At 38.2% G+C, this 26,335-nt stretch overlaps 1 pseudogene across 1 annotated transcript; it reads right to left on the reverse strand.

The window, feature by feature from the left end:
* Nucleotides 1-2,625: 2,625 nt before the first annotated feature.
* LOC309855871 (proteasome subunit beta type-1-like) lies at nt 2,626-25,768 on the reverse strand (annotated as a pseudogene). The gene is made up of 4 exons: nt 25,728-25,768; nt 16,810-16,888; nt 15,736-15,857; nt 2,626-3,448 (listed from the first exon to the last, which is right to left on the reverse strand). The product of its transcript is annotated as a proteasome subunit beta type-1-like (transcript).
* Nucleotides 25,769-26,335: the final 567 nt, after the last annotated feature.

Below are 26,335 nucleotides of genomic sequence, written 5' to 3' on the forward strand. Positions count from 1 at the left end.
ATTGTCTTCTTTTCCAATTTGTATACATTTTATTTCTTTTTTATTCTTTTTTATTTCTCATTTCACTCAAGAGGACATCAAGTATGAAGTTACATAAGAGATAAGTGGACATTATTCCCTGATTCCTTATCTTAAGTAAAAAGTATCGTCCTTCACCATTAAATATGTTATCACCTAAGGGATTTTTTCTTGTTTTGTTTTTAGGTGTCTTTTTTAAAAACATATTCTCCTTATCAGGTTGGATAAGGTCCCCTCTGATTCCTTGTTTATATACAGTTCTTAAAATCACCAACTAATTTTGAATTTTATCAAAGTTTTCTTCCTGCCTTTTTTTATATGATTGCATATTTTTTCTTCTTTAATCTATTATTATGGTGAATTAAATTTCAGTAATAACTCATCTTTACATTCCAGAGATAATTTTCATTTGGTTCTCATATATTATCATTTTCATATATTATTGATATTTACTTGTTAATATTTTGTTTAGGGTTTCACAACTATATTCATGATGGATACTAGGATTCTAATTTTCTTTGATTTTTTTTTATTTTGATATCAGGATGATATTGAAAGAGATGGTATAGATTTAGTACCAGCCCTTCCTTAAATGATTGACAGGGTCCTCCATTGGAGCCACCTGGACCTAGAGTCTTCTTTCTGGAAGTTATTTTAACTATGAATTCAAATTCTTTAATAGATACAGGACTATCTAATTTCTTATTTCCTCTTGAGTGTACTTTAGTAGTTTGTATCTGTTAAGAATTGTTTCAATTTCCCTGAAGGCTAATAATGATGAACATTTTTGCACTATGGGGTATTTACTCCAAAGATACAGATGTAGTGAAAAGAAGGGCCATCTGTACCCCAATGTTCATAGCAGCAATGTCCACAATCTGGTACCAAACTGTGGAAAGAGCCAAGATGCCCTTTGACAGACAAATGAATAAAGATATGGTCCATATATACAATGGAATATTACACAACATTCAGAAAGGATGAATACCCAACTTTTGTATCAACATGGATGGGACTGGAGGAGATTATGCTGAGTGAAATAAGTCAAGCAGAGAAAGTCAATTATCATATGGTTTCACTTACTTGTGGAGCATAAGGAATAGCATGAAGGACATTAGGAGAAGGAAACAGAAAGGGAATTGGGGAAAATAGAAAGGGGAGATGAATGATGAGAGACTGTGGACTCAGAAACAAACCGAGGTTTTTGGAGGGGATGGTGGGGGGACGGGTGAGCCTGGTGGTGGATATTAAGGAACACCCATGTTGCATGGAGCACTGGGTGTGGTGCATAAACAATGAATCTTGGAACATGAAAAAATTAAATTAAAAATAAATAAATGAACAAATAAATCAATAGATAGAGAAAAAAATAATTGGTTCAATTTAAGTTTTCAGATTTACATGCATATAATTGCCTTTAGTATTCCCTTCATATCCTTTTATGCCTGTATGTTCTGTAGTGATATTCTCTCTTTCGTTCTTCATTTTGGAAATCAGTCTTCACTCAATTTTTTGTTAGTGTTGTTACAGATTTATCAGTTTTACTGAAAATTTTCTAGGATAGGCCTTTTAGTTTCATTGATTTTCTCAATTGTTTGTGTTTTCAATTTCATTAATTTCTGCTCTTATCTTTACCATTTCCTTCCTTCTGTTTTCTTTGAATTTAATTTGCTTTACTAATTTCTTACGGTGAATGCTTACACCCCCACTTTAAAACCTTTTTCTATTCTAAAACATGCATTTAGTGTCACACACTTCCCTTGAACAACTACATTAGATGAGTCTCACAAATGTTACAATTTACATTTAATTTCAGTTAAAATATGTTCTAATTTCCCTTGGTCTTTACTAATAATTCACTGGTTATTTAGTAATTTTCTCCAAATATTAGAGGATTTTCCATATATTATTTTGTCTCTATTATTACTATCTAGTTTAATATCATTATGGTCAGCAAAAGTACTTTGTACGACTTCCATTAATGATTTTAAGGTTTGTTTACGGCCCAGAATATGTCCCATGGGTACTTGATAAAATTAATTCAAGCTGGTGACGGTATCGTTTAGGCTTTCTATATTCATATTCATCTCCGTTCTAATTCTTCTATAAATTACTGAAATACCTGTATTGAAGTCACCATATACATTTGTGTATTTGTCTATTTCCTCTTTCATTTATATTACTTTCTATCAGGTGTCTTTTGAAGATCTTTTGTAAGCTGCATATGCATTTAGGATTGTTATGTCTTGGTGAACTAATTCTTTCATAATTAGCTCTTTCTTCATTCCTGGTAATAGGTATTGCTCTGAAGTTTCCTTTGTCTGATATTAACATAGCCACCACGGCAGTTTTTCAATTATTATTTGCCCTGTATATTTTTTCATCATTTTACTTTATTTATTACTTTAGGCTTTACTTTTTAATAAAAGAAATGAGTTGGATAGTTCCAAGATACAAAATTAACCAGTTTTTTAAAAAGATTTTATTTATTTATTTGACAGAGAGAGATCACAAGTAGGCAGAGAGGCAGGCAGAGAGAGAGGGGAAGCAGGCTCTCCACTGAGCAGAGTCTGATGCAGGGCTTGGTTCCAGGACCCTGGGATCATGACCTGAGCTGAAGGCAGAGGCTTAACCCACTGAGCCACCCAGGCGCCCCAAAACTAACCAGTTTTAAAGTGATTAATGATAATAACACGCAGCTCAATCCTTCTGCAGGGGAACAGTCCCCTCCCTGCTGCCCTCCTTAGTCATGATGCAGATATGAGCGCATCCTCAGTAAAACCATCCCTCTCCACCACAGAAGTGAAGACATCTTTCACAAGATGTGTGACTCTGTCCAAGGACAGTGGGACATGGTCCATATTCTGCCTGCTCTTAAAACCAACCTGGTGGTCAAGCAGGGGCTGTAGCATGGCATTTGCTGAGCCTCCAGCCTTGAAAGAGTCTCAGTGGTAGAATCAGACCAGGTCAAAGTTGTACACAGCTCCTTTCCCTTCTTCATCGAGTTCCCATATGATGTTGTAAACATAATATAGAAAGAATGGTCTTGAATGGAGGGTGGTGGACAGCATTGCAGCAACTGCCCCTGTAGTCCTGGTCTTGCTATTAGAATGCTTACATGTCTTTAGTCTTGCTTCAGTAATCTTGGTCAAGGTAAGACAGTCTCCATGAAAACCCGCTGCATCCAGGGACTGTTTTGTCTGCTAATTTGTAATACCTGGGGCCATCCCAGGTGCAAATTAAAAGCCCATCACTCAATCAAGTGTCAGAAGCAACAACTGAAAAATCTCCTCCTGCGATTACCAATACAGTACCTCCACTGAAAGCACAGGGCGAGAAGCACAGCGGCAAAGGGCACAGGGCCTGGCAAGGCTCCATTGCCAGGTCTCGGCCTGGTCCCCAGCACAGGATCACGTGGCTCCAGCTGCTGCTGTCTCACAGTCAGATGGCTCCATCATTTTACTTTTAGCCTATATATGCCTTTATATTTAAAGTATATTTCTTACAGACAGCATGTAATTGGGTCTTTTATAATTTAATTTCAATTTCTGCCTTTTAATTTGTGTTTAGAGTTTTAACACTCCATGTAATTGTTGTCATGATTGGACTTAGATCTATGACAGTATTTGTTGTTGCTTGTCCCCACTGTCTGTACCCTTCTCTAACCCCTTTCCTGCTTTCTTTTAAATTGGCTGGACATTTTTCTTACTATTCTATTTCCGTTAATATATTCGCTTGTTTGCTGTTTTCCCTTGAATTATATTTTTCATGACTTCAGTAGAAATTACAATATATACACTAAACTTTCGCAATCTGTTTAGTGTTAGTATTTTGCCACTTTTTAAAAAGATGTTTTTTATTTATTTTTTTGAGAGAGAGAGAGAGCGAGAGAGAGCACGAGTGGGGTGAGGGACAGAGGAAGAAGCAGACTCCCTGCTGAACAGGGACACCAATGCCATGCTGGATCCTGGGACTCCAGGATCATAACCTACACAGAAGGCAGGCACTTAACCGACTGAGCCACCCAGGGGCCGCATAAGTAAAATCTTAAAAAAAAAAAAAAACATAAATGAAATCATACAGTATTTCTTTTATTGACCTATTTTTCTAGTTACTAGTTCTATCCTCTGTCATCTCTAGTCTACTATTGAGTCCAGATGGTAATTTTTTCATTTCAAATGTTGTGGTTTTTAGTTCTAAATTTTCCATTATGGTTCTTTTTTATGTACGTTTTATTTCTCTGCTGAGAATATTTATCCATTCAATTAACTTCATGGAGCCGAGGTATAACTGATGTTTTAAATACTTTGTCTGATAATTCCAACATCTGGGTTTTCTCAAGGTTTGCATTTGTTGATTGTCTTTTCCTTTGAGGATTGGTCATATTTTCCAGGCTCTTAATACATCTAGTATACATAGTCACTCAGATATTTTGACTACTAAGTTGTTTAGACTCAAAGTCCTGAGACTTCTGGGCTTTTTGGAGAATGTTAACTTTTGTTTTGTTTTGTTTTGTTTTGTTTTCTTGGGTAATCACCCTGTTAGGTTTAGACCATATATTCTGTCTTGCCTTACATGGGTAGTAGCTCAAATCTTAGTTTTGAATGTGGAATAACCATACAATGAATTCTTTTCATCCTTAAAAAAGAAACAAAATATGCATACATGCTATAATATGGATGGACATCAAAAACATGTTAAGTGAAAATAGCCAGATGCAAAAGACCACATATTGTATGATTCCATTTATATGAAATGTCCAGAAAATGGAAACCTACAGAGACCAAAAAAAAAAATAGATTAGTGGTTTTCAGGGGCTGGAGTTGAGAACAGAGTTTAACAGTAAACAGAAACAAGACATCTTACTGGGGTGATAGAAATGGTCCTTGATTTCAATTAAAAAAAAATCACTGAATTTTAAACTTAAAACAGATAAATCGTGCGTATGTAAAGTATACCTCAATAAAGTTGTCAAAAATTAAATCTTGTTTTCTTTCTTTAAGAAGGTGCTCTGCTGGGACGCCTGGGTGGCTCAGTTAGTTAAGCAGCTGCCTTCGGCTCAGGTCATGATCCCAGCGTCCTGGGATCGAGTCCCACATCAGGCTCCTTGCTCAGCAGGGAGCCTGCTTCTCCCTCTGCCTGCCATTCTGTCTGCCTGTGCTCACTCTCTCCCCCTCTCTCTCTCTGATAAATAAATAAAAATCTTTAAAAAAATATTTAAAAAAAAAAAGAAGGTGCTCTGCTTATTTGGATTTGTACTATGCAGGTATATTGTTCAGGGTTGATGTGAGACTTGTGTGGATGATTGTAATCTCACTCCAATCCTCAAAGCCTTTGCTCGGCTAATTATGGTCCATCCTATGCTCAGGAGTCTGGCTGAGACTTATACACAATTAAGAGGCCTCTTCTCCAGCTCTCTCCTACTGTGATTCCTCCCACACTATCCAGATTTGTGGTGCTCCTATCCTTTGTTCTTCCGGCCAGAAAGTTCATGATCTCTCTATCAGAGTTTTATTTCCAACACCACTACGTTACTGCGATTCACTCTAGGCACAAAGGAGCACCAGGGGAAAAAATGGAAACTCACCCCCATGCAGGTCACTTCTCCAAGTTTTGACCCCACTCCATAACCTTACGGCTTCTATTAACTTTTTAGAGTCCTCAAATAGCAGGTTTTGTATTTTTCCATATTTTTCTGTCACGATCAGCCAGAAGGATGGGCTGTAGTCAACTTACACAGCCGTAGCAGAACTACAACTATGACAGAGCTTGTTTTGAATCCTAGCTTTACCACTCACTAGCTCTATGACAGCAGACAAATTATTGAATTTCTGAGTCTATTTTATTTTCATCTATAACTGGAAGCCTATTCTTACTCCAAAAAATGATAGAAAAATGAGGAAGGGAAGGCTTCCTAAAGATAATTCCCTTATCATTAGCTACCAGAGAACCAACCCCCCCTTGCATAAATGTATCTCTTCTGTTTCTGAAAAGATACTTAATAAAAGATAAATAAAGATCCCTATGGACAGTCAGTCCACTAACACCCTACATGTATAAGTCTTAACCTCAACACCTGTGACATTGACCTTCACTTCTCTCTACCCACTCACAGCCGTGGAAGCCCATCTAGACCTAGCCATCACCAGAACTGCTCTGCATCAGAAATCCTTAACTCCAATATCCTATTATCTGACCTCTATCCCTTATGCTTCCAGCAACCCTTTACCTTCCAGCTTCCCTCTCACTATACATACTCTTGACCTCACAGTGACTTGTTCTTTTTTTTCCAGTCTTGGTAGAAGGCTTATGTAGCCCCTTTGATGCTGTAAAACACCCTTAGACAAATTTCTCAGGTTGCTTCTCGGTTTCCTTTGGGCCCCATTTGTCAAGTCATGTGGGTACAACAACATGTCTCTGTGGTTATTTTATGTGTGAGGGATACATAAATATAATCCATTTAGATCATTCATATCATATCTTGAAGAACTAGATGCTTGGTGTGCTGCATAAACGGCCAAGCTCTGAGAAGCCAGGTTAGGTTATTGTAACATGACAAAACTCCAAAACTGATTCTCATTATGGAAGGTTTACTCTTATTCAATATATATTCTCTGTCTACTCATTACTCATTGAAATGATATCTATTTTCGAGAAAAACATAATTTTGTAATTACATAGACTTCTTGTTTTTTTTTTTTTTTTAAAAGTGCTTGGTTTGAAAGACAATGTTTTCAAATAAGTAATTTTCACCCAGTCATTAGAAACAAATGTTTTAATGAAACTAAGCTGGTCAATATAACCTATCTTTTAGTTCTGGGTTGGTGTTGGGGAATAAATTCCTCACAATTCTCTTCTGGTTCTTTAATCTCCTTAACCTAGGGCACTGGCAGTTTTGCAAAGGATTTATATTCATTGGGATAAATTTACATGTCCTTCAGTACTTTCCTGTGTTAATAAAATTTTTACATGCTTTCTCTTTTTTAAGAAAAGATTGTATTTATTTATTTGAGAGAGATGAGAGAGAGAGAGAGAGAGATCATGAGCAGAGGGAAGGACAGAAGGAGAAGCAGGCTCCCCACTGAGCAGGGAGCCAGACGTGGGACTCAATCCTGGGACTCCAGAATCATGACATGAGCCAAAGGCAGACACTTAATTCACTGAGCCACCCAGACACCCCTTTACATGTTTAAAAAAAGATTATGTGCTTAAAAATAGGAATTTGGGGCTCCTGGGTGGCTCAGGTCATGATCTCAGGGTCCTGGGATTGAGCCCCACCCGCATCGGGCTCTCTGCTCAGCAGGGAGCCTGCTTCCTCCTCTCTCTCACTCTCTCTCTCTGCCTACTTGTGATCTTTCTCTGTCAAATAAATAAATAAATAAAATCTTTTAAAAATAGGAATTTTTAGGATATTTTGAATTCTAGTGAATGGTAAATTCTTCCTTGGGGAGGGTGGTTCTCTGGGGTATAGTGAGTGAATGGGAGCGAGAGAATGGGGAAAGATAACTTCTCCTTATTGTTAAGCAAATTCTGACCCTGTTTTCCCTAAGCCTCCATCTATTCTTGAATTAAAATCTTTTCTGGTTCTCTTTCCCTCTTCATTCTTTTTCTTCTTCTTCTTCTTTTTTAATTAAATTAATTTATTTATTTTCAGAAAAACAGTATTCATTATTTTTTCACCACACCCAGTGCTCCATGCAATCCGTGCCCTCTCTAATACCCACCACCTGGTACCCCGACCTCCCACCCCCCGCCCCTTCAAACCCCTCAGATTGTTTTTCAGAGTCCATAGCCTGCTAGAAAATACTGAATCTTGTTTATCTTAGCCCTAGGACCATGTGGTTTCTTAGGAAATAGATCACAAATGTCATCTGCCCAAGACAAAAGCTATATATATTTAATATATACTTGGGCACCCTCAAAGGGCACCAGTCGATGACCACTGAGATAGATATCACTTAGTAACCATTCACATCATATACACACTGCCACACTACCAACTGAGGCCATAGTATATGATTTAAAAACCTGAAAATGATAGAGCTGAGAGCAGACAGAGATAACAGAATCTAACCCCTCATTTATTTTACAAATGCTTTTACAAAGCACCTGAAAGGTTAATCGCCCAAGGTCACACAGCTATATCATTATTTTAAATTGTAGACTCATTCTGTACCAGTAGAACATTTTGTGATGTCATATGCTAGGCTAACCACTGTCCTGCGGTCACATAATGAAGTGTGCTCTTTCTACCTCATTGCAGAAAATATAAAAATAATCACAAATATCTGTTCATTGTCAGAACACCCGGTTGGCTGCTTTAGATCATAAGCATGAAATTGCATCCACTTGATGTTTGGCTTTCCATAGCTGCAAAATGCAATTTCATGAAATACCACTGATTCATTTATTCAGCAAAATTTGCAACTTTCTTGAAACTAGAGGCCAAGGGTAATATGGGAAAGGGTGTTGTTGCAAACAAAATAGGAGATGCATTCCTTATTGCCACTGAAGAGCTTTCAAACTGGCTGGAGAAGGAGCAAAATACACAGAAAATGAGTTAAGAACAAGGCAAAACTGTATGCTTGCAGGTGCAGAGGATTATACAGACTGATTACGTGAGTGCTGAGATGAACCAGAATAATGGTGAGACCTAAGTCAAATGGGGTTAATTAGGCAATTTCCTGGAAAAGGTGAGTTTCGTGCAAGATTACAAAAGTAATTGAAATACGGTGGCATTGAAGAGTGAAGGGCACTTTCTGTGGGGTAATGAAAACAGTGCAAGCATGGGACCGAGAAGCTGAGTAGTGTATAAGGGCAGAAAGGAAATCAGTCTGGCCAAAACAAAGGGACCTATCCTAACTAAGCCATAACAAACTAAGAGTGTTGGTGCCTGGGATAAATATGGGAGCCAGTTCTTACAGGGTAGGGTGAAAAATTTGCAGGTTATCTTCTAAGCATTAGATAGCTATGAGCTAATTAAATCAATAGTTACTGAATACCTAGTATACACCAGGGCTTACCTCAGGCTAGGTGCTCTGCGAAGAGCTTCAAACATTTTCTCACGTATCCCTCACAACAATATTATCGTTTGTAAATATTTCCCCACTTTGTTTATAAGAAAACTGAGCCTCAGAGGGAAAAAATGGCATTCCCAAAGCCACACGGCCAGCAAAAAGTAGAGAATCAGACCCAGAACTTCTGTCTCCACAACTCCTACTTACAACACTAAAGCTATAGGCATTCTCTATAGGTTTTTGAGTAAGAGACGAATATAATGAAAATACTATTGGTAAGAGATTATCCCAGCAGTTATGGGAAAGATGAACATAAAAGCAAAGTTCATAATTTGTAAATGGCTCATATGAAATACTATCAATTTAGTAGCAATTAATATTAAAGTACATACAGTTTCCCCACTGAATTTTTAAAAAATCATATATATGAGTGTTCTGATGTGAAAGGAGAAAGATTAAAACTTAATAGCACCAGTTTCCTATTCTCAGCTGTGCTGAACAAATGAGAATAATAGACACAAATTTCATTCCCTTCCCTGACATTCCAACATTCAATGAGGTTTTATTTATGTATTTTATGCATTTATTTAATTTTAATAGGACATAAAATCCAGGCAAATAATTGCTTTTTCTCTTCATATATCTGACAAAATTATATAGCAGTCAAATATCCCTTATGCCGCAGTTTCATGATTTAAAAAAATACCAAAATGAATTGTTCAATTAGTTTGTGCCTCAAAAAAGAGTTATAGCCTTAGGTCAAAGAAAATATACTCTGAATATCACAAAGTTACTTCCACTGCTAGTAGTGAGACATCTAGATTAGAAACAAGGAAAACTAAATAGAAATCTATGGTGAGCGTCACTGCCTCTGGTCACTGAACACATATGGGTTGAAAGCCTGCAATGAACTTAGCACTGAGCTAGGCGCTTCTGTTTAATTGGTTTGCTTCTTTCTACAGAGATGCACAAAATATGTTAGAATTTATGATTAAAGAAAGAGATGTGCTAGAAAATTTTTATTTCTAGAATCTCAAATACTAGACCTATTCTGCCCCATTTATTTGGAATACCACATAAATTGTTGCAAATTTTTCATGGGTTCAGATGAACTCATTTTGGTATTTTAAGAGTCAACTCCCTTTCCCCTGAAAGATTGATCCACAGTAAATATAAACTCTGACCCTGGGCCTCCGCTGCCCCATTTGACAAATGAGCTATGAAGGGTCTTGGAGATATCTAATCTAACTCCCCAAGAGGGTAAGACAACTGCTAAGGAACTGCTAAAGTCCTTTCCAGCTCCAACATTCTCTAATCTACAGAACGTCAAGGGGATTATATTATGTTCTTTTCCTGTAGTCATTCCTCCGGCTAATATATAACCAACTCTATTTACTTTTGTGCTAAAAATGCAACCTGCAACCTAGAAGAAACTCTAAAAGAAGGAAGTTTGAAGTTATGTGCTTTTAAGACAATACTCTTACCCCCAAAGAAATTGTAACATAAAGCATCAACAAATTGGAAAGAAACTGAGCATCTTCTTGATTAATGTCTAGCCTATTTCTAAAACCAATCCAGGAAGGAAATCACTAAAACCTAACAAAATAGTGCCAAATATTTACATTCTTGCTCAAGACTGACCAAACTTTGACTCCTTGAACATGTTACCTTTCTTCAATATTCCCACAGTATTTCATGCTGGGCCACGTCCACAATGGGCTTTTTACACCTATTTTTAGATGTTGATCTAGACTGTTTTTCAGTATAAGACTCTGGTGACCAGAGAAACTCAACTCTTGCAATTGAGCTTAACTTGAAAAGAGTTTCTAGTTTGCATGTACTGAAGGTGACTGATCTAGTTCATTTTCATTCCCATCAACATGTAGCTTCTCAAAAATATTCTTACTATACAAGTTAGGACCAAAACAGATTAAACAGTCATTTCAAATTCTAGCACAGGCACAAGCATGGTTAAGCTGCTCATTTTCCAAGGTCTGGCTAGTTTAGGGAATTGGATTATCAAAGTGATGAGATCACTGTCCAGTTTTCAACCCTTTTCAGCTAAAATTGAATCTGAGCCTTTTTTAATTTTTCAAAAATCTCTAACATGAATCTACATATTTGGTAAATCCAACTGTAAATTTGCATAAATATAAAATGTAATGTAAATCTGTAGATTCTGTATATAAAATAAATATATGCATATTCAATGATACATATGCAAATTACATCTCATCTATGCTTATAAATACACACACAGATAATTATAGAACGGGCACTCAGATACTGTTCTTTCAAATATATGTATGTTCTTCCAAAACATTAGTGAAACCTTGGGGGTTTGATATTTCTTCTCTCTCTTTCTTCCTACTCTCAAACATTGTAGAAGATACTTCTCACAATAGCAATGATTTCTAGAAGACATTTGATAGTATTAGAATATTCATTTACATAGAATCATTATTGTATACAATAAGAGCTTGAAGAGAGGGACACCTTGGTATCTCAGTTGGTTAGGAGACTGCCTTTGGCTTAGGTCATGATCCCAGGGTCCTGGGATCAAGTCCCGTGTTGGGCTCCTTGCTTAGCTAGGAGCCCACTTCTCTCTCTTCCTCTGTCTGGTGCTCCCCCTGCTTGTGCTCTCTCCTTCTCTGTCAGATAAATAAATAAAAACTTAAAAAAAAAAAAAGAGCTCAAAGGAAGAGCAGAAACATTATCTACAAGTCATTGGCCTTCAGCTACCCTGTATTGGTCTAGTCTATGTTTTAATTTTCCCAACACTTAAAAAGCAGGAGATATCACTTTATTTATCTAAAAATCCTGATTTCTAGGGCACCTGGCTGGCTCAGTTGGTGAAACATGTGACTCTTGATCTTGGGGTTGTGAGTTCAAGCCCCACGATGGGTGTGGAGATTACTTAAAAATAAAACCTTTTAAAAAAGAAAAATCCAGATTTCTGAATTCTCTTGAAAAATCAAAAGAACTGGCAACACAAGGCAACACACAATTCAGTGTGATCACAATCAAGAGGAACCAAACAGCTGCTATTCCCTCCATATAGGGCTGTGTTCTTCAGCATATCACAGCCAAATGGGCCATCTCAGTCATTTGTTACATTCTTAACCCTATACTCATTTGAATTTGCAACTACTGGGCCACCTGGATGGCTCAGTCAGTTAAGTGTCTGCCTTCAGCTCAGGTCATAACCCTCTTCAGCTCAGGTCATGATTCCAGGTTCCTGGGATGGAGCCTGCATCGGTAACCCTGTTCAGCGGGGAGTCTGCTTCTCCCTCACCCTCTCCCTTACCCTGCTCATGCTCTCTCTCTCAAATAAATAAATAAATAAATAAAATCTTTATTTAAAAAATTTGCAACTACTGATTGGTTCAACCTTCTTACATAATAGAGGTTGACTAACTTTTTATCCTAAAGTCTTTCAAGGGTAGAGCATGGTGAGTAGATATAGTCTTTGTCCTCAAAGGCCTTATTATCTGCTTCATGGGAATACACATATTCATAATAAAGCACAGAATATGATAATCACCATAAAAGAAGTATACACACAAGGCAGAGAAAGTTGCAAAAAGAGATCACATCTTGTTGAGTGCATCAAAAAAGCCTTTATGATTGAGGTGTCTTTTCACCAAGTAGAAAATATCATGAGAAACCAGTTTTGTCAGGTGTCTCCGCACAAACTCTAGCTCCTACAGTTCCACACTTTGTGGTGGATGCTGTTGCTTAGCCTCTTGGAGCCTCAGTTACCTCATCTGTAAAATGGAGTTAATACTAGCATGTACAAAACAGGATTGTTGTGAGAATTGAGTGGCAAAATAGAGGTAGCCTTGCACAAAGTAAGTGACTAGCAAAACATTCTGATTATTATTATTATTGAGAAAGTAGCATCTTTACAGATGGAAAAGGATGCTCACTGCAGAGTGAGCATCAAGTTGGAAAAGCATAGACATAGTCAAGGAACAGTAAGTACAAAATGGGGTTGAATCATAAGTAAAAGCAGCAGCCTGGTGCTTCCTAAAGCCGAGGGAATTCCTTCCCAGAGACAACGTGTGAGGACACAAAGGAAAAGCAAAAGCTTGCCCCCCCCCATCCAGATGACAGCACCTTCCACCCTGCCACTGTCCTGGCCAGCTGGGAGCTCCCACCCTTACCAGCCACACACCCATGTGACAAGCATAATAAAGAGACACACAGTGGAATAGGACAATGTAAGCTACGGAGAACTGACAAGTCAAGGAAGTCATAAATATCTTTCTTAAAGAAAAATAAGTTTGGATGTGAATGATAAGTGTGAGCTGACCAGACAAAATGAAGCAAGTGCATTCCTAGCCAAGACAAAAGCATGTTCAAAGGTCCTGTGGCAGGATGTAGCATAGAGAGACCAGGCAGGTCTCTTAAAGGAAGGCCAGTGCAGTTGGGGCACAAAGAGCTAAAGCAAGCGCCAGGTGAGAGGACACTGAAGAGGGTGAGAACAGTTCAGATCATTCAAAGCTTTCTAGGTCTTGTTAAAACTTCTAAACTTTTCTCAAGATCAGAGAATTACATGTTCATATCTGTATTTTGAAATGGCTGCACTGCAGAAAACGGATTGAAATGGGGCAAAGGTGGATGCAGGAAGATAATTTAGAAGGCTTTGAAGGTGAGTGAGTGTAAACTGCACTAGACTACTGGTGGTAGGGCCAAAGAGAAACAGAGCTGAGAGATAGTAAGAGAAGAAATGGGGAGAGTTAGTGACAGATTGGATGGGGCAAGGAAAGGAGAGGAGACAGGTATCAGAGATGACTTTGGCTTGACATGTTTGGTAGAGACCATTATTTGGAGAGGTAAATTTTAATCTTATTTTTGAACATGGTGAGTTTGACTGCCTTTAGAATAAGAAGATACATTATGTAGGTAGCTCGAAGAGAATAACCTGTGTTAGAGATAAAATTTTAGGTCATCGGAGTAAGGTGGCAATTCAAATAAGATCTCCAAAAGAAAGAGCACAGAGTGAGAGGAGAAGAGATTCTAAAACTGGCTAGGTAGTAGCATAAGATGAATCTACACACAAGAGAAAAGGAAAGAAGCCAAAGGTGTAGGCAGAAAACCACTAGAGTCTAGCATCAAGAAAATTCAAACCATCAATCATTTCAAGAAGTCAACAGTTTGAACTATAGAATGCTGGCAGTCAGAGTCCAAAAAGTCAGCATAGCTTTTTTCTTTTTGCTGTTAATCATACAACCGCATTGCTAACCGTTGCATCAAGTCCCCGTCTTCTTGGCTTTACAACAGTGAAAGTTTTCGTATGGAAACTATTATTATTTAAATAGAATTATGAGGTATAGGAGAAAAAGGTGAGAGCCAAGAGATAATCAAAAAGTACTGTAATTTCCTCCATGTATACTTGAAGGGTTCCTATATCCAATTTTGCTATGAAAAAAATATTTTTTAAACAAAAACAAAAAACAACCCTTAAGAAACTGTATTCTTACGCAACTTGTTGAAAACACTTTCATTTCTCCTATTTCTGTAATTGTGACTGCCTCTCCTCCAAATGGAGCTAACTAATCAGATGGTTGCATTTTAGAAAAAGTAAAAACTGCAGTGCACATTGCAATAATCACCAATTAATGTTAACACAAGCTTCGTGACTGGATAATGTTCTCCCTTCTCCTCTCTCCAAACAGCAAATGAAAAAATTAGTTTAAAATCACCATCTATCTGCAAAGCCATTTTGATTTCTAGTTAATGCTTTCTCATTCTGGAAGAAGGAAAGAAGAAAACAAAGAAACAACCGCAGTCAGATGCCTCGAGATTTTGTGTTTGTTGTTAAATAAGAGCAAGATGAAAAAGATAAACTTCAACAAACTGTCAACAATCCACACTTCACTCCTCTGGTTTTGTAGCTTATCAAATTTCCCATTCAGTGTTCTTTCTCCTTTCAACCATTATAAACTGGGGACCTACTATTTCCAGGCTTTCCTTTAGGTGGTAACAATGAAGTCGTGAAACAGACATAAATCCTTGTCCTGATGGAGCTTATCTTTGGCTTTATTTTGATTTTGTGAGGCTAACTTCAACAAACACCTCTTGCTAACTAGTTTATCTCTTTACTTATGTGAGATTTGGATAATTGGAAGAAAAAAATTCCTCAAGAACTGTTCGCTTTCCTTTCTCCTTTATTGCTCTTGCTGCCAAGAAACACATCCCGAGTCCTTTAGAAATTGTGGCAGAAAATTATTTGGGTGGCCTGCCTCTCTGCATGACTTTTATCCTTCTTTCTCTGTTATTACTCTGTACTTTATTATTTTTACTTTTTTAAAAAGATTTATTTATTTATTTATTTATTTATTTATTTATTTGAGAGAGAGAGTGTGTGGGGAAGGGGGTGCAGAGGGAGAGAGAGAGAATCTTAAGCAGACTCCATGCTGAGTGTGGAGCTTGATCTGGGACTTGATCTCACGACCCTGAGATCACGACCTGAGGCCGAAACTAAGAGTCAGATGCTTAACAGACTGCACCACCCAGGCACCCCTTAATTTTACTTTTTAATTAAGTAGGCTCCACGCCCAATGTGGGGCTTGAACTCATGATCAAGAGTCGCATGTTCTACCAAATGAGCCAGCCAGGCGCCCCTCTTAACTCTGGATTTTAAAAAGCCTGAGGTGGCATGTCCTCCAGCAGATAACACTCCTAATAATCTCACCTGGCATCCCAGCACACCCCAAATAAACCATTCACTCGAGTATGAACATACAAAACACCAGCAGTAACAACAGGAGAAAAATTTCCCTCTTTGGAATTATTGTCGTTCTCAACTCCAAACAGCTATTATGTGGTGACAGTAGAGAACACAAGAACGAAAAGGCATGATGAGGAGCATGTATCCTTCTCTATACCAAGGAGGAAACAGAATTGTGACCTGAAAAGGTGTTCACATTTTAAAAATTTCTGATGTCTCCAAATGACCTTCAAAAATTGTATCAAGTGACACTTCAACCAAGTGGTGAATGACAGTATATTAATTTTCTATCTTTGCCAACTTGACTGGCCAAAAATAGTGTCTCATTTTATTTTGTGTGGGGGGTATTTTGTTTTTATTTTTATTTTTACTAAAGAGATAGAATTTCTTTATGTTTCTTGACCCTTTGTATTTCTTGTTATGTGAATGATGTGTTAATGCTATTTTGTCTGATTCCTGTGATCATTTCACTTCCCACCCACTGGCGGACACATTAAATGCCTCCCCCAACACTCCACTGAAACTGTTCTCCACAAGACTACAGTCAACCTCCTTGTTACTAAACCTAAAGGACTCGCTTCAGTGCTACTATCTTATACAACCTCTCAGCAACATTTTTTAAAGATTTTATTTATTTACAATAGAGAGAGAGAGAGAACAAGTAGGGAGAGGAATTAGGATAAGCAGAGTATGGAGCCCCAATGTAGAACTCGATCTCACGACCCTCAGATCATGACCTGAGCTGAAATCAAGAGTCAGATGCTTAACTGACTGAGCTACCCAGGCATCCCTCTTAGCAACATTTGATAGAGTTAACCATTTACTTTTTTTTTTTAATGCTATTCACCCTTTATTTCCATAACGCAACAATATCTTGCCCTTCCTCTTACTTACCCTCTCAACCATTCCTTTTCATGTTGAGAATTTTTCTTCCTTTGTATGTGGCAGAGTTCTATCCCAGGGTTCTGTCTTATCCCTCTTATCTTCTTACAATACTCAACTGTCTCCGGATGAACTCAGGACTGATGATTCCCATACCTCTATCTCCACAAGTCCTCCCACCTGAGTTCCAGACTCATAAAAGTAAATTCCAGAAATTTCCATTTCCTTTAGACACCTACAAATCAACATGTCCTGAACATTATTCATCATCTTAATTTCCAAAGCTGTTCTTACTTCTTTTTATCACCACTCCTGATACATCATATCAATCACTAAATTCTACCAGTTCTACCTTCTAAATAAATTTCAAATCCATCCACTTTTCTCTATTACCACTGATGCCCTCCTTATCATTCCACCATCATCTTTCTACTAGGTTACAGAAAAAGCCTCTTAAATGGACATGTTGCCCACTCCAATCCATTCTCCGTACTATAGTCAGTCAGATTGGCTAAAGCCCAAATCTATCAAAGTATTGCCTTCCTACTAAGAACATTTCAATGGATTCCTTAAGAAAACACAAATTTGGGGCACCCTGAGTGGCTCAGTGGGTTAAATCCTCTGTTTTCGGCTCAGGTCATGACCCCAGGGTCCTGGGATCGAGTCCCACATCGGGCTCTCTGCTCAGCAGGGAGCCTGCTTCCGTTCCTCTCTCTCTGCCTGCATCTCTGCCTGCTTGTGATCTCTGTCTGTCAAATAAATAAATAAAATCTTAAAAAAGAAAGAAAGAAAACACATTGGGGCACCTGGGTGGGCTCAGTCGGTTAGGTGTCTGCCTTTGGTTTGGGTTGTGATCCCAGGGTCCAGGGATGGAGCCCCACATGCGTCTCCCTGCTCAGCAGGGAGCTGGCTTCTCCCTCTCTCTCTGCCTGTCGTTCCTCCTGCTTGTGTGCTTTGTCCCTCTCTCTCTCTCTGTCAAATAAATTATTTTTAAAATCTTTAAAGAAAAAAAAAGGAAGAAAATGCAAACATCTGGGGCACCTGGGTGGCTGAGTGTGTCAGACACTTGGTTTTGATCCAGGTCATGATCTCTTGGGCCGTGAGATCAAGCCCCATGTCCGGCTCTGCCCTCAACGTGGCTTCTGCTAGAGATTCTCTCCCTTTGCCCCTCCACCCACTCACACATACTCTCTCTCTCAAATAAATAAATAAATCTTTAAGAAAAAAAGAAAACCCAAACGTATGCACATAGTTTTCAAAACTTACATTATCTGACTTCTCTCTTCATACTCTGCTGCAGCCACACTTCACCTTCACCCCCTTTACCCCCAGCCCACTTCTGTGTCTGTCTATATACTACCCAATTTTTGCCTTTAAAACTAGAAGTTTGACTTCTTCGGGAAGCTTCTTCTGGCTCCCCAACTATGAATTAGATGCCTCTTCTGTGTTCTGTTTATAATCTCAACACACTAAATTGTAATTGTTATATTTACTTACATGTGTCTCCCACTAGATGGCAAGCTCCAAGATGTCGGGGAGTATATCATTGTTAATATTTTGTAAATATACTAAGTGTCCAAGAAATATTTTATATTAATGTTTCTCCATTTTTCTAATGAGGTGTTCATCTTTTCTCACTGAATTATAAAAGCTCTTTATATATGACAGATGTCAATCTTCTGTCATTTTGTTGTAAATATTTCCATACCAAAGAAACTATTCTTCTCACGTTTCCTGAACAAATAATTCCTTTTACTAGCTCCTTTACTCTGTATGTGCTGTTCTCTCTGTTAGGAATATACTCACTCCCTATGCATTATTTAATACCCATTCAAATGGCATTTGCCCCATGACTTCCTGGGAAATAATTATTCAATCCTTTCTCTATACCCCCATAGCACCTTGTATACGTGTCAACTTCAAGAACTTAATGTTTTTATTTCTAGTGGAATTATGTTTTTGCATGACTTTATCCTCCATTAGATTGTCAACTCCTTAAAACCAAAGACGGATTTAATCATTTTTGTATTTTCCATGTCTATCATTATTCCTGAAATATAGTAGTATCTGTAAAATATTTTGCTAAAAGCATTAATTTGGGCTTATAAAAGAACATGTTTAATAATAAAAAATTAAAAAACCAAAATATTTTTCTGTGAATAATCATAAATTCAGAACTTCAGGAAAGTCCTGCCTGACTACTAACATCTCAGCTAACAGAAGCCTCAACAATTATAAAATGGAAAATCATTATTCGTAACTAAGGGTAAGTCAAGAAAAGACTCTAAATATACACACTCTCTGCAATTGTGTGTAAAGCTTTCAGATAGAAGGAAAAATGCCAGATATTAATTAAGGACCTTAATTCAGAAATTGATGAGTCACATATATTAAATGTAAACCTGAGTTCCAGATTGAATAAAGAGAAGCCACATAACTAATAGCTTTCCCTATAACCCTTTAATAACTCTAGAGCTTACTGCTTTTAACCTCAGTGGTTTAACTGAAGCGGGGGGAAATAATTGATAGAGATTTATCCTTGGTTACTAAATTGTACAAGGCAAAAACCCAAGATTAAATCATTTTGCTAATTACATTTAATAACACTTTCTAATTGCCCTTTTTAAAGAAACTGTTTTTGCAAGGTACATGGGTGGCTCAATCGGTTAAGCACCCAACTCTTGATCTTAGCTCAGGTCTTGATCTCAGGGTTGTGCGTTCAGGTCCCATGTTGAACTTTGTACTGAGCTCAGAGCCTACTTTAAAAAAAAAAATATTGTTTTTGCATTTGTTTTGGGTTCTTTTCAGAATCACCCGTAGTTTCTTATATTTCTAATTAGATTTTACTCTTCAAAACTTGCCGTTTCTGATTGATTTTAGAAAACTTTTCAGTCACGGGGCACCTGGGTGGCTTAGCTGCCTGAGCAACTGGCTCTTGATTTGGGCTCAGGTCGTGATTTCAGGGTTGTGGGATCAAGTCTCATGTTGGGCTCCATGCTCAGTCTCTCTCTCTCAAATAAATAAATAAATCTTAAAAAAAGAAACTTTTCAGCTATATAACTCTTAAGAAGAAGAATTTACTTTTTGACCTGAGGTTTTTTCTGCTTAGTTAAAGCAAAGGGCATTTGAACTTTGCATTTTAGAATCACAGTCTAGAGCTAGACAGGACCAATTACAATTAAGCTTGTTCAACCACCTTATATTTCATATGAGAAAAATTGAGATTCAAGGGAGATCCTAAGTGTCTTAATCAAGGTCAAACACCAAGTAGCAAACCAGATTTCCTGTCTCACATTTTCCACTAAATAACCATGTCTTTTGCAAAGGTTGGTCGGCCATTTAGCCATGAGTCAGTAATCCAGTAAAGGCTGATTCATGATTCAACAAATCTATATTGAACGCTTACAATGTGCCAGATACCATGCTAAGAACATATTTTCATTTTTATTTTTAAACTTTGCAACTACTCTTTAACACACAGTGGATACAGTGGGTAAATAAAGCAGACAAGTTCCGTTGCCTACAGTCTGATGGAAGTGCAGAAAGATGTATTTCTTCTTTCCCCTACCCCAGCCCTAATTCTTATTTTTACTAACGTCTCTCTTTACTAAGACATTCACTTCTTCCACAGGAGGAGGAATGACTAATCTGATTGGTTGGATTCAATCACTCACTGAGCCATGTTATCCCAGTGGCTGAGGTCCCTTTGCCTCCAAAAGCAGGAAAGAGGATTTACTTTGTCTCTTCTATTACCTGCCTCAACTGTAAGAAAGGCAGCACCCTCATGACTTTTGGATTTGCCTGTGTCAACAGACTCTGCTCTTTCCTGCTGCTCACCAGGAAGGGTAGATGGGTCATATAAGCTCCCAGGACCCAGGGGGCTGGAGACGAGAAAGGCCATTTTAGCCTTAAGCCCAGTCGGTACCCTCTAACAATTTTCCCTGTATCTCTGGGGTATTGACCACTGTTTTCCATTCTTTGTGTACAGGTTTAACTGGTTAGAACCCAGGAGGATAGGGGGTGAATGATGATTATCCCCACAAGCCAGCCTAGTAGGAAAAATGGAATCAAACTAATAACTAAAGAATGATGAACTACACTCATATTTAGTGCTATAAAAGACAAGTTCAGAATGCTACAAGGCCAACTAGATGAGGGAAGACTTCCTGAGGGAGTGCCATTTGACTGACACCTAAAAGTTAGATAGAAGCTCGGGTAAGCAAAGGAAAAGGGAGGGAGGCAGAGCACTCCCAGCAGAAGGACTAGCTCATGTGAAGGCTCAGAGGCATGAGAGATCACGATACATTCAAGGAACTAAAAGGAGACCAACAGGTCTAGTTCTGATAGTGTAGGAGAGTGCCATCATTCACTATTTAAAAAATAAGATTTGGTTGCTACTATTTCTTAACAGTGCATAATCTCGACTTGCACTAATACAATTGCACACACATGAATAAAACTGGAGAAGTATTATGCTTGTAGAGGTGTCCACATGTCAGGAAGCTTTGCTGCATAGATGAGTTAATAGCACTTAAAACAATAACAAGTCCAGCTAACCAAAATGCCCTGATCTCCCACTAAGCCAGCCAACTGAGGTACGAGCCTAAGGTATCTGTAAAATACCCGCAGAAGACATATTGATTTGTCCCTCACCAAGCTAGAATTAATAAAAGCTCTTTCCTAGCTCCCTGTTTATCCAGCCTCATCTTCAAACACGAGACTCAGCATCTAATTTATTAACTTCTCAGGATTTGTGTTTGCCAGCCGCTCGTTTTTCTTTCTTCAACAAGGTAAACAAAAATATCAAAAATAACTTATCCTTCCTCTCACTCATTAATCCTTGGAAATGGTGCCCATATGCAATTCCTTTTGCCTGGCAATATGCTCTTCTGAGAGGCCTGGTAACAGCCTATCACTTTGACTACCCTGGCTGCCCTTCATCCCTGGAGTGCTTGCCGAACTTCCATTTTTATCAGTAGCTTCTGTTTCTTTAGGAGCCCCATCAGCACTCAGCTTTGTTTATCTCAAACTACCAGCTTTATTTTTGTTCTAATTGCTGCGGTAAAAAGCCATTATGGTAGAATTTTAAATTAAGCCATAGTTCAGACATCCACTTGCTTATCTGTACTATTTGCCCCCACACACCATTTTCTTTCTTTTAGAAGTTGACATTTTCACTCAAGGCTCTCTGAATTTATCTTCAGTGTTCTAGATAGTTGAGAAAGCTGGGGAAAGAGAAACTATACTTTCTTGTTTCATTCCCTACAGCAACAAGGCACAGATTCATACAATTTATTGTTGAATGGTACCTTGGGGACTAGACCTTCTCCTCTCATCCAAACCCCAATTCCCCCTACTACTCCCTACATTCTTGCTGTCAGGAAATGATCTATTTTCTTAAAGTGAAATCCCCCTAAAATGTTCTCCCTGATCTACTCTTCACATATCATATTTATTTCTATAGTTCTTTTTTCTCCCTTCCTATGATTCTCAAAGGGACAGGCACAACTTCACTTTTTTTCTACTGCTGAAACATCTCTAATACTAAATTTTAGTTCTTTCCATCCTCCTTTGACTGTTAATTCTGATGATGATGGCAATGACACTAATGAGGATTATAACTAACATTTACCCAACACTTTATTTGTACCCAGCACTGCCTTATTTAACCCGGCCTCAAGCACATGACTCGAGCACTATTATTATTCCCATCTGACAAACGCAGAGACCTCGGGCCTCATAAATATCTGGACTTCAGGTGATTTATACTTTGTTCTTTGTATTTTCTGAGCTCTTTGGGTGGTTTAAAATGAACTGCATACAATTTCTAACATGAAACACAAAAGATACAATTGAGGTTTTTTTTTCTTTTTTTCTAGGGGGGAGTAAATGTAACAGGGCAGTTTACTTCCAGTCTTGGATTCTTTCTCAACAACCATTACGTGAGCTCTTACATCCATCAAAAAAATATCTGATCGTCTACCATGTGCAAAGCACAGGGGGAAACAAAGCAATAAAGCAGTGGCTGAGGACTGTTAACCGTTTCAAACTGAGTGGTGGTCACTCCAACAGTTTCGAGAAACAGGAGTAGGCGCAGCCTTACATGTGAGGTGCTGTCAGATATCAGGAAAGAGAAGGCTTCTTAGGAAGGAAGGAAGGCATGTCAGTGTATTGAGTCCCATCATTCTCTTTAGCATCACTTGATACTTGGTTTTCCTGATTTAGGAGGATATCTGAGCCCTGGCTTGGTTATTTTTTCCTATCCCTGGCTTTCTTGACAATTTTTAAGTCATGACACCAAACCTTATGTTTTGTGTGTTGTTGTTGTTGTTGTTGTTGTTTTTAATTAAGCAAACTCCTAGCTCACTTTCAGACTTGACTTGATTCACTCGCTTTAGGTCTAACTTAGAGCAGAAAGTTTGAAGACACACCTATCCAAGAATACTTAACAGGAGATGTAAAGGGACATCTCCCTCAATTTTGTTTCACCTGAACAAACTGCAAAATGTATTTAGCCTGATTGCAAGCACGCTGCTGGGCACATTAAAGGCACTTGGTCACTTGTTAAATGATTGATCACTAACTTTTATACCTTTAATTACCTTTGTTCCAACATTTCACAATAAATTACTGACTCTCAGAGAGTAGGGTTTCACAAAACTAAGGCAATTTATCTCCATTAAGATTTAGAGATTTTTTTTAAAAAAATTACATTCTTTGAATTTAAGCTCTCTTCAGTACCAAGATAAACTTCAAACCATAAATAAAGCCCATCAAGAAGCTGAGAACCTCACTCTCCTGATCCCTTGATATATATATCTACAAAATCTAGATCAATTTAATAGATCAGAACATAAAAGTTTATTCTCTTCTTTCATCATCTATATAAATTCTATGGTGTTAGTTGCCATAGCAAGAGACATCGCAGAAATCCTCAGAGTTAGAAGTTACTTTAATTCCATCACATACAAAGACGGAAAGATGGCTTCACTCTTTCTTCACTATTGATCTTCTGTCTCGTTTTTTTCTCCCTCAAAACTGGCACTCTTTTCAATTTCTAAATGCTCATATCTAAAGTGAGACTTCCTGGCACATCAGCATTTGATGGTATCTTTCACATTAGGTAAGCTCATTTTCACCACCAAGTCCGAAACTACAGGACAGAACAATAACATTTGCTCCTATAAGAAGACCTTTAAAAAAAATAAAAAGGTATGTGATTAATCATTACAACGGCCATAACATTTGTTTTTTCAAGCCCCGACCCCCACGCCAGATGGGTTCAAGTCTAAAAGGAAATGACTCTAGTTTTAACGTATTGATTTATTTATTGACAAATTTTGCAGGTAAGAGCACCATGCACAATTATTATTAGTTTGGGCAAATTTATTTCTCCACATTGACAAATAATTAAAGAAGGTTCTATAATGCTTTTCCAGGGTGCGTAACAGATTTACTAAGTGGAGAAATGGATAGTGAAATTTAAAAACTCAAGGAAGGCCTTTATCTGAAGAAGATTCATCCACACAGACTGAAAGTATTCTTTTCTCATTCCCCGTGGGTTCCAGCATAAAGCCTGATAGGATCATAACAGTACGGGCCCAAGGGAGTATGAGGAACAAACACCAGGGCAGGGTGGTACCTCATCCTTGGTTCTAACTATCCTTATTAGGCAGGGGAGAGCAAGTTTCTCCTGCGGAGCATAGCAGCAACAGGAAGTTCCAAGCATGGGATACTTGAAGCCAGGAAGGTAGAAACATCATAGTCTAGCATTAGTGATTCATCTGAACAGACCTCTTGAACCAGCAAATGGTGGGCCTAAGGGACAGGATTTGATACTTTGTGGGAAGAGACTAGCAAGAACTGACCACAGCCAGGCAGAGCATCAGAGCTTTGTGATAATATAACCTGGATGTGGGGTCAGGATGCTGGACTGTAGGAGTTGGGTGCCTTGAAACAGAAGCTCAGCTCTGCTGATCAGGAGAGATTGGAATTCAACAGGTATGCCAATGACATCAGATGTGCCTCCCTGAGTTTTAATTTTTCTCATCTGTAGAAAGGGGATAATACAGTTTCCTATTTGCAGAGTTAAGGGGACTTACCCCACCCCCACAGCAGAGGTAAATAACTAACTCTTTCAGTACATGCCATTATGAAGACAGTTATGTAACAAGGAAGAAAGGCGTTGAATGGAGAGAATATAAGAGCGATAGATTTTCCATGAAAATCAGGAGAAATGGGGATCCCTGGTATCAGCAACAACATTGGGATTTGAGCATGGGTCCATGTTGATGATTCAGACATCTGTTATGATGTATTCCCATGTACCTATGTCTATGTATCTACCATTTATTGAGTACTTACTGTGAGTCAGGCACTGTGTGAAGCACTGTAACAGAATATCTTAATAATTTCACCAATACCCTGTGAGTTAAGTACAGTAATCATCCTCACTTTACCAAGCAGGAAACAGAAGCTAATGTAGGACCAACTAAAACAAGGGGAAGAACTAGATCAGACTGACAGTATTAGATTCAGTACTACTGAATGACATCATTTGGAAAAGTTTGCATTCCATATGGATTTGTTTCCTTAAAACTACATTGATTATGATATAAATTATACATGGAATTCAGCTCAAGATGGCACTACCATGAGAAATCACCAAGTATCAAGTAATTAAACATAACTAGTGGCTATTCAAGGGCAGCAAAGGGCCAAGAACTGGCAAGGAATGGGTACAAGGTTGAAAACTTCCAGAAGGTCAGATTGGACAAGAGATCCCATTCTGAGCATCGTACTCCAAGAAGAGTTCTCTTTTTCCCTACAGATAGTACAACAACTTTGGGGCAGCAAAAAACACTGAAAAGTGAAGCATATTTGAAATTATTGAGCTTTTATCATATGTTATACTCTTTACTAGCCTTACATATATTGCAACCCCCCACCAACAAGGGAAGATGATATTATTCCTGTTGTACTAAAGAAGAAGCTAAAGAAATCCCTATTATTCCAAAGATACAGAGCTGGCAAATGTCAGAGCCAGAACTCAAACTCAAGTCAGTATAACTTACCTCAAAATGTTGCTCCGGAAATCGATGCTGAAAAAGTGCATGCGGTGAAAAAAAAGGAGTCAAGTGGCTCAGTCGGTGAAGCATCAGACTCTTGGTTTCAGCCCCAGGTCATGATTTCAGGGTCCTGGAATTGAGACCCACATCAGGCTCTGTGCTCAGCAGAGTATGCTTATCCTTCATCCTCTCCGCTCTGTTCCTCCCCACACTTCCACACTCTCTCTCAAAAAAATAAAATCTTTAAAAAAAAAAAAAAAAGAAGGAGAAACTAAGAGAGTCTAACACTGAATCCAATAACAGACATTGTAAGGCTGGTGGTAACCTGAAGTAATATGAAGAAGTTATGGTACCTGAAGCTCATGTCCCAGATATAGTAACACCAGCAGTAATAATAGCATTTATTGAGCATTTTCCATGTATGTGCCAGGCATTGTTAAAAGCACTTTACATGTTTTTTTAAAAGACTTTATTTATTCACTTGTCAGAGAGAGAAAGAGAGAGAGTGCACAAGCAGGGGGAGCAGCAGGCAGAAGAAAAAGCAGGCTCCCTGCTGAGCAAGAAGCTGGATGTGGGGCTCGTCCCAGGATCCCAGGATCATGACCCAAGCTGAA

This window comes from Mustela nivalis (assembly GCF_964662115.1).
Source record: "Mustela nivalis genome assembly, chromosome: X".
NCBI classification, from domain to species: Eukaryota; Metazoa; Chordata; class Mammalia; order Carnivora; family Mustelidae; genus Mustela; species Mustela nivalis.